General features: G+C 35.9%; 1 long non-coding RNA gene across 1 annotated transcript in view; it reads right to left on the bottom strand.

The window, feature by feature from the left end:
* LOC108968275 overlaps positions 1–6,888 on the bottom strand; it is a 179,188-nt gene extending 172,300 nt beyond the window's left edge. Inside the window, exon 1 of the long non-coding RNA XR_001993326.1 lies at positions 6,742–6,888. This is a non-coding gene — a long non-coding RNA (uncharacterized LOC108968275). The remainder of the gene's footprint in view (positions 1–6,741) is intronic.
* Between the last annotated feature and the right edge of the window lie 933 nt (positions 6,889–7,821).

Below are 7,821 nucleotides of genomic sequence, written 5' to 3'. Positions count from 1 at the left end.
GGTATTGATAGCTAAATGGAATCATTGGTATTTTTCTTAATATATTTTTAGGTGAAAAGATCTCCTGATATTTATTCAACAGAATGTATTGCAAATCTTGATATTCAAAATTTTTTCAGCTTAAGCTAATTATAGCTGAATAGAATCGTTGRTGTTTTTCAGCTTAGGATATTGTTAGAAATATATAGAAAAGAATCGTTGATATTTTTTCAGTTTAGGATATTTTTGGCAAAATAGATCTTTTGATAAACAGTAATTATTTAGCTTGAGATAAYCGAATAGATATATTTATATTCCGCATTTATTCAATTAAAGATATTGATAGCTGAATAGAGCCCTGATAGGCCACAGACTTGAACAGTTTGTTAAGTGGTGACGTTCTAGCGTTTACAAATAAGTTTCACCTTACAAACCTTTACTCTTTCAAAACAAAAAAAATATCATTGCCATAGAACTATTGTAACCTTACTTAAGTTAAAAAATGGAAGAAAATCAAAGCTTCTGGGTATATCAGGTGTTTCTCTTTAGTAAGCGCTGGTCAAATAAAGATCATAATCTGATTGGAGTTCACAATTTGTGAAGCCATAAAGGAAGGAAAATCCATACACCATTTGAAATCATTTGAAATTTAGCTCTTCGTTCAATGAGACCCTGAGTCTCCGYAGACGGGTTAAAGCACCTWACACTACAGCTAACTATCGAAATATACAAACATCATTTTAAATCTAATGCACAGTTATTTTACAATTTTATTAAAAGCACGCTGCAGCGCGCTTCCAACTCATTGCACGCAATCCAAAAGCTACCGGATATTTTGATTGAATTCATTTCAGTTTCAATAATAGATTCACAACAAGCAATCTGAGTGCCAATAAGCGTAGATTTATCGTCAGCTGACGGTGGCAAGGTGGAAATTGTGTGCAKTGTTCGCAGGCATCAGCGCAGAGCAGACGGAGACGGAGACGRAGAAGCGGCGGAAGCGGTAKAAGAACGAGGATAAGAATAAGAATGTCATAYAACTAACACCAGCTACTTAACACAATATAATCACCAAGGACAAACAATGCCAGCCGGGGTAGCGAGCGAACAGCACGAGATATTGCGATGAAARAAGCGAAAAATTGGAAATACACTAACGCAGGGAGTTGAGAGATGAAGCAGGAGGGAGGGGGGCACAACATAAACAAACAGAAAAAATAAATGAGCGAAGAAAACACGAAAGCGTGATGTTGAGCATTATAGTCGATCACAGCAACAACAACAACAGCTTATAAATGTACTAAAACAACATCRAACGGAAAGACGGAAAGGGTGTGGAGTGCAACAGCGGAAAACCAAGTCCTGTGTATTAAAAGTGGAAGCGACACAGTTGTGCGGCTKAAAGCAAAACTACGACGCTAGTGTCGCAGCAAAGCAATAAAGCACACGATGAGGAAACGTAAAATCATGAGAAACCGTGTCTTCAAGTGGCAAGGGAGTGGGGTGAGGAGTGTGCATGYGGAAATCAAGTCCTGTTRTGCGCACCGCATTGCCGACACGATGCGGTGTGGGTTGATTAAACACAAGACAAGGACACAAAGCAACAATAACGACAGCAGCAGCAGCAGCARCAGCGGCTGCAGCAACAACAGCCAGATAGACAAAGTTAATATGCCAACAATAACAACAATGCACTATTACTATTGTGCAAAAATACAAAAGCCAGAGGCTATAGGTATACACCGCTGTATGGAATGGCATATCGACAGCAATATATATAAATCCATTTGACCATGATGAAGTCAGCCACACACCCATACACCCGCAGTGCTGCAGCTTACGAACGCTGCAGTGTTTGTGTCGGCTGGCGTGGGAAGGAAGTAASGAAAATAATGGAATTGTATAGTTGAGTGGTTGCGCGACTTGAGTACTTTTCGGTTGCCTAACCGTGTTGCACGAACCAAACTTCTGTTACCACTTACAACATTTACTTTCATTCTACGCTCCACAACTTGTCTATAAAATAAATGAATTGAAAATGATACGAGCACTTCAAAGGCGAGGAGATGGCGGACAGGCGCGCCATTCTATGCGCAATGAGGTAATAGTACCGTTACTATTATAARGCATATTATACCAGTCGCTCGGGAAAGCTTTAAGCTCTAAGGAGGCAAGCAGGCAACTCTGGGTATTATTGGAAATCGCAGCGAGAATGCGCGAGGCTATGTGGGGTGTAGTCAAGGAACGGCTGGTAGCTTGTGTAATAGTTGTATATATATATATTGAATTTAAAACAGTTAGCAAAAATTTGAGACATATGTATTAGAAATTATCATTGAAATGAAACACTTATGGCTTTCGGGACAATTTTTTACTCTTTCTTATAAAGAAAGGCTTTGTGTCAAGAAGTAAAGCTGCGAAGTCGGGGAACATTTTCGATAGCAAAACTTCGTTTATAGGTGCTACGAAATAGGTTAGGCTAGGTAAGGTTAGGCCGTCAGTTGATCAAAATCTATGGATCTCACTTGGGCAGATATWTCTACTTTGTGTTCAATATAAACACCTAAAAGTGGATCAATAGATCCYCAGAGATCGACAAAGCGTTTTGAACTCACAATAACTATGGCGATTAATATCAGTCCCAATTACTTCCCTTGATTCGCCAGGTTCCCTACGTTCGGCAAAGTTGTGTCTACCGAGATATTCTAATCTAAGCCTGGCAAAAGCCGAGGGGTTAACATCAATCCCAGTCATTTTGCTGGGTTCGTCAGGTTCTCTACATTCGGCAAAGGTGTGTCTAGTGAGATATTCTAATATCAGTTTGGCAAAAGTCGGGCAATAGAGTAGGAAGTGACAAGGTGATTCCGACTTTCTTCATACAGCTTTGACAAAGATCGTCGACAAAATATTTAGACGGCCCGCGTGTAAAATTATTGCGAAGTGTCCAGTCAGTTTTTAAAAAATTTAGGCGAAATTGGCTTTGATAAGAGCTAGTCGCTCGGAAGACAAGTATTTATTGTGGATCAGCGCCTGCCAAGTTCACTGAAGCTCCAACGCCAGAACGCAAGAAGACATCGGGAGACCGACTATCTCCCAAATGGATGAAATTTGCAATTGAAAATTCCCTAGCAAGCTTCCGGGGATTCCGCTGTGATCAGGCACCCATTTTTAAAGAAGTCAAGCACTTCCTAATTAATTTTGAGCACATTGTCAGAGACCTCGAAGAGCGTATACCGGTTAGGCTATTGAGGTGAATGCACATACATACTTCTAAATAAAGTCGCACATCGGAGCGATACATCTACTGCTACCTTGATGGCTGCCAGCTCCGCTTTAAAGGCGGTACAATGGTCTGTTGTCTGAAACTAGAGTTCAAGGAGAGCTCTCGTCACTCCAGCTTATTACTCTCTATTAACTTYGATTCATTCAAGAAGGAACCGCCAGTTAGAGGACTCAAAGGCATTATAGCCGCTCGGCTATYGGGGTGAATGGACACATTTCTGAATAAAGTTGCACTTTGAAGCAGTTGATGGCTGATGAAAGTCGCTAAGGTAGAAAATAAGTAGATGGAGAGCTCTGTACAGAATACTCTACCTCATCGACCTACGTTTCTGAGATATCGAACAGAAATTTTGCAGACATCATTTTCYCCTCAAGTAGCTGTTCAATTGTCGAAAAGCGCTTTATCGGAACACAGAAATGGAATTTTTTTTTTTTTGTAGGAGATATGTTCTCGAAATTTAGCATGTTGTATTTTTCAAAGTATTGGTACAATATCCGAACGAATCGTTTTGATCGGAGCTTTATATCATATAGCTGCCATACAAACTGACCGACCAAACTCAAGTCTTTGTATGGAAAACTTTTTTATATGACGCGTTATCGTCACCAAATTCGGCCTGAATTATAGTCTAAGACAGTGTTACAGTCTACCTGAATATTTTACAGATCGAATCTCTGCATTCCATATAGCTGCCATGCAAACTGAACCATCAAAATCCAAGTATATCAAATACATTGAAAAATCGAAAAATCACAAAAACGCTGAAGAGTGCTTAATTCATGATATAAAATTATATAAATTATTATTCTGTCTTCAACTTGATATTTTTAAGGCAATTTCGCTTGCAAATGTGTTAGCTACCTTTCGCATGACGAGAACTCAGAGCAGGAACAACTTTTCCCCACAAATCTGTTGCATTGTTTCATGCATATCTTTAGCGTTTCAATGAATTTGTTATTTAAATTTAATTTACAGTTACAAGCAATAATAGTTTGGAACTGCAAATGATGGCGAGCAAAAGCCTAAAAGTCATTTAATAGTAATTTAAACTTTTTTCAAACCAACACATGTACACTTTGATATACCAGCTGATTGTATGTACATATGTGTTTGTGCGCATACCTGAGCTGTCTGAGCGCAAAARAGCAGCACATGCAACGTTCGCATAACTTTTAATTTACTTTTGCCACCAACATAAAACCATAGTGGCACCACATTCACCACCGCACAGACACAAACACACGCATACATATATATAAGTATATATAACGGTTTTTATAACTGAGCCATTGCAACGCAGCAAGACCATAAACAAAATTTCAAAATATGCCAAACTAAAAGTTATGATGCGCTTTATTATTACATTATTTTTGCTGTTTTTGTTATTGTAACCGCATTTYTTGTTTTTTTCTGCTTTTTTTGTATGTGTACAACTTCCGCTATAAGCTTATGGCTCGCTTGGCCAAACCTGCAATTTTGCAGCAAGGACTAATTTTAATTGTTATTCATGACTAGTTGGTTTTTGTTGTTTTTGTGTATATTTTTACGCCTTTTTGTTGTTGTTTTTAGGGTTTTGCCTGCCTGCAGTTGTTTTGCTGTTTTTCTCCTGTGTACACAATACTTTTAATGAAGGACGCTGCAGGCTATTTTGTTTACAATGTTATACTGTTGCATGTTGCATGTGTTATGTGGCACATATTGCATGCGGCATGCGGCAGGCGTTGATTTCAATCAGAATGGTGATTTAAGTAAATGCCAGTGTAAGCGCATTTCGCCTTTGTGGTGTTATGTAACTGTAATTTGTTGGTGTTGCACACAAGAAAACAGTAATTATGAAAGTGCAGTTACTCATAGGTGTGCAGATAAGAATGGAAAATGGTAGAAAGAATTATTTGTTGGTTATTTTTAGGCTATTTTTGGATGAAATAGCATGACGTATGGTTGCAGCATGTGCTTCAAGTTTACTGTTTGTATGACAGCTATATGATATAGTGCTCCGATCTTAAAAAAAATTTCAGATAATTAAGCGTTAGCTGAGAAAATGATGTGAGCATAATTTTTTGATCATAGCTTGTGAAATAAGAAAGTTTTTCATACATGGASYWWATTTTGAGCGTTCAGTTTGCATGACAGCTATATGATATAGTGATCCGATCTTAAAAAATTCTTCAGATATTCTAGTATTGCCTTGCAAAATCATCTATGCATAATTTCTTGGTCATAGCTTGTGTAATAAAAAAGTTGTTCATACATGGACTTGATTTTGAGCGTTCAATTTGTATGACAGCTATATGCTATAGTTCTCTGATTTGGGAAATTTCTTGGAATATTGTAGTGCTCCTTCAGATACTTAGATGTGCTAAATTTTRTGACGATACTTGATTAAATAAGAGAGTTTTTCATAAACGAACTTAATTTTGATCGTTCAGTTTGAATGGCAGCTATATGTTATAGKGGTTTGATCTCAATAATTTCATCACATATTTTAGCGKTAYTTTAGAYCATAATSTGTGCCGAWTTTCATGACCATATTTTGAAAATTAAAATTGTTTCTCATGGAAGAACTTAAATTTRGTAGTTCAGTTTGTATGGCAGCTATATGCTAWAGTGGTCCGATCTGAACAATTTCTACGGAGATTGCAGCGTTGRTTTGAGTAAGAATCCTTGCTAAATTTCTTGAAGACAGTTTTTCAAATGAAAAAGTTTTCTATACATGCACTTGATTCCGGTCGCTCAATTTGTATGGCAGGTATATGCCATAGCGATGCGACATTGGCGGTTCCGATATACAAGCAGCTTCTTAGAACGAAAAGCAGGCATGCAAAATTTCMGCTCGATATTTCAAAAACGGAGCGACTGGTTCGCGTATATACAGAGAGACGAGAAGAAAGGGGCACAGATAGATGGTCAAATAGCAGCCCTTCATACTGTTCATTTATACTATACATACATATATATATTTCTTGAAGTATCCGACGTTTTATTCTGGGTCTTACAAACGTCGTGAGAATAATAATACATGTGTGTTGTTGAGAGTATAGTGTGACAAACCCTTTCATACAACACTAATGGAGTAGTACTTATCTGAAGAATATGATAGAGCAATATGTATTCTTCCTTAAAAAATATACCTCAAATCTCTGAAATATATTTTTACATAAAGAGGTAATGAAGAAATATTCACGGAAGTTTTTTATATTTTGTGAAAAATCCGTTCATACAACTCTGACCGAGTAGTACTGATCTGTGGTGTATGATGGACCAAAGTGTATTCTTCCGAAGTATTAAAAAAATATTTCAAATCTCAAAAGTATGTTCACACATAAATAAATGAGTTATTTTAGTATTGTTGATATTTTTTATAATTTTTTTGCCCATTTGTAATGAAATGGTAATATACAAATCCAGTATTGTAAAATATTATCTATAAAAAAATTTTTCATAAAAATAAAAATATTTTTGAAATTTTGCAGACTTACCAAATATGATTTACAATAACYCTCCAATGATGATGACGTGCGGAAGCAGCCGATTTCACTCAACACTAAACACTATATACACTAAAATCAAATTGTTTACACACAACGCGTTAAAAGGTTACTCATACGCCGGGTACAACACTTTTCAAGCAACTGTAAAGAGAGGAAAAATACTAGTTATACTAAAAATGTTATTATATATTTATATAAAGTAAATATAACGCTTTATGTAATTGTTAATTATGTGTGTCTATATATAGCTTTAGTAATACTATATTCTCCTCWTAATATTGATCGAACCAATTTCCTTATTATTTACAATCACCACAGAAACATTTAATTATTTCCAGTGAATATTTTTCAAGCTGTGCACTGTGACCTTTGATATATTTCACTTTTGTTCGACAACCGCAGTAACAGAACTGTCAGTGCACAATTGCGGTTGCGGCATCAAAGGCATTGTCAATGGTAACCAATAAAACCGCAAGCACACAGTTAGAGAGCAAATACTTGCAGGTGACTGTGTGTACGTTTGCCATTGATTGATGTGATTTTGGGCTTCCGGCTAACATATGTTGTGCAAGACAAAATTAATTAATATTAAATTGCGATAGCATGTGGTGACCTCAAGGCAAATATTTTATTTATAAGCAAAACAAACGAAATATAAGCAACAAACTTTAATTAAACAGAAATACTAAAATAGTAAATAAAACGTTGCATAGTCAAATATTATGCAAAGAAAACTARAAAATTTTCCTGGGTTGAGTTTGACATATTTTACAATCATTTTTCATACATYTTAGAATAATTTTTCAAATATTTTAAAATAATTTTTCAAAAACTTTTCAATAATTTTTTAAATGTTTCTAAATAATTTTTCAAAAACCTTTCAATAATTTTTTAAATATTTTCGAATTTTTTTTTAAATATTTTTGAATATTTTTTCAAACATTCAAAATTTTTTAAATAAATTTGAAGTAGTCAACGAACTGCGCTGCAAGCAAGGTGCTGTGCATATAAGAACCCTGCATAGTCAATATTATGCAAAGAAAACTAGAAAACTTTGCTGAGTTAAGT

Source organism: Bactrocera latifrons, unplaced genomic scaffold (genome assembly GCF_001853355.1).
Source record: "Bactrocera latifrons isolate USDA-ARS-PBARC rearing strain unplaced genomic scaffold, ASM185335v1 scaffold_208, whole genome shotgun sequence".
NCBI lineage: Eukaryota > Metazoa > Arthropoda > Insecta > Diptera > Tephritidae > Bactrocera > Bactrocera latifrons.
Note: the sequence above shows the minus strand (reverse complement) of the source record. Positions and strands in the feature narration are given on the sequence as shown.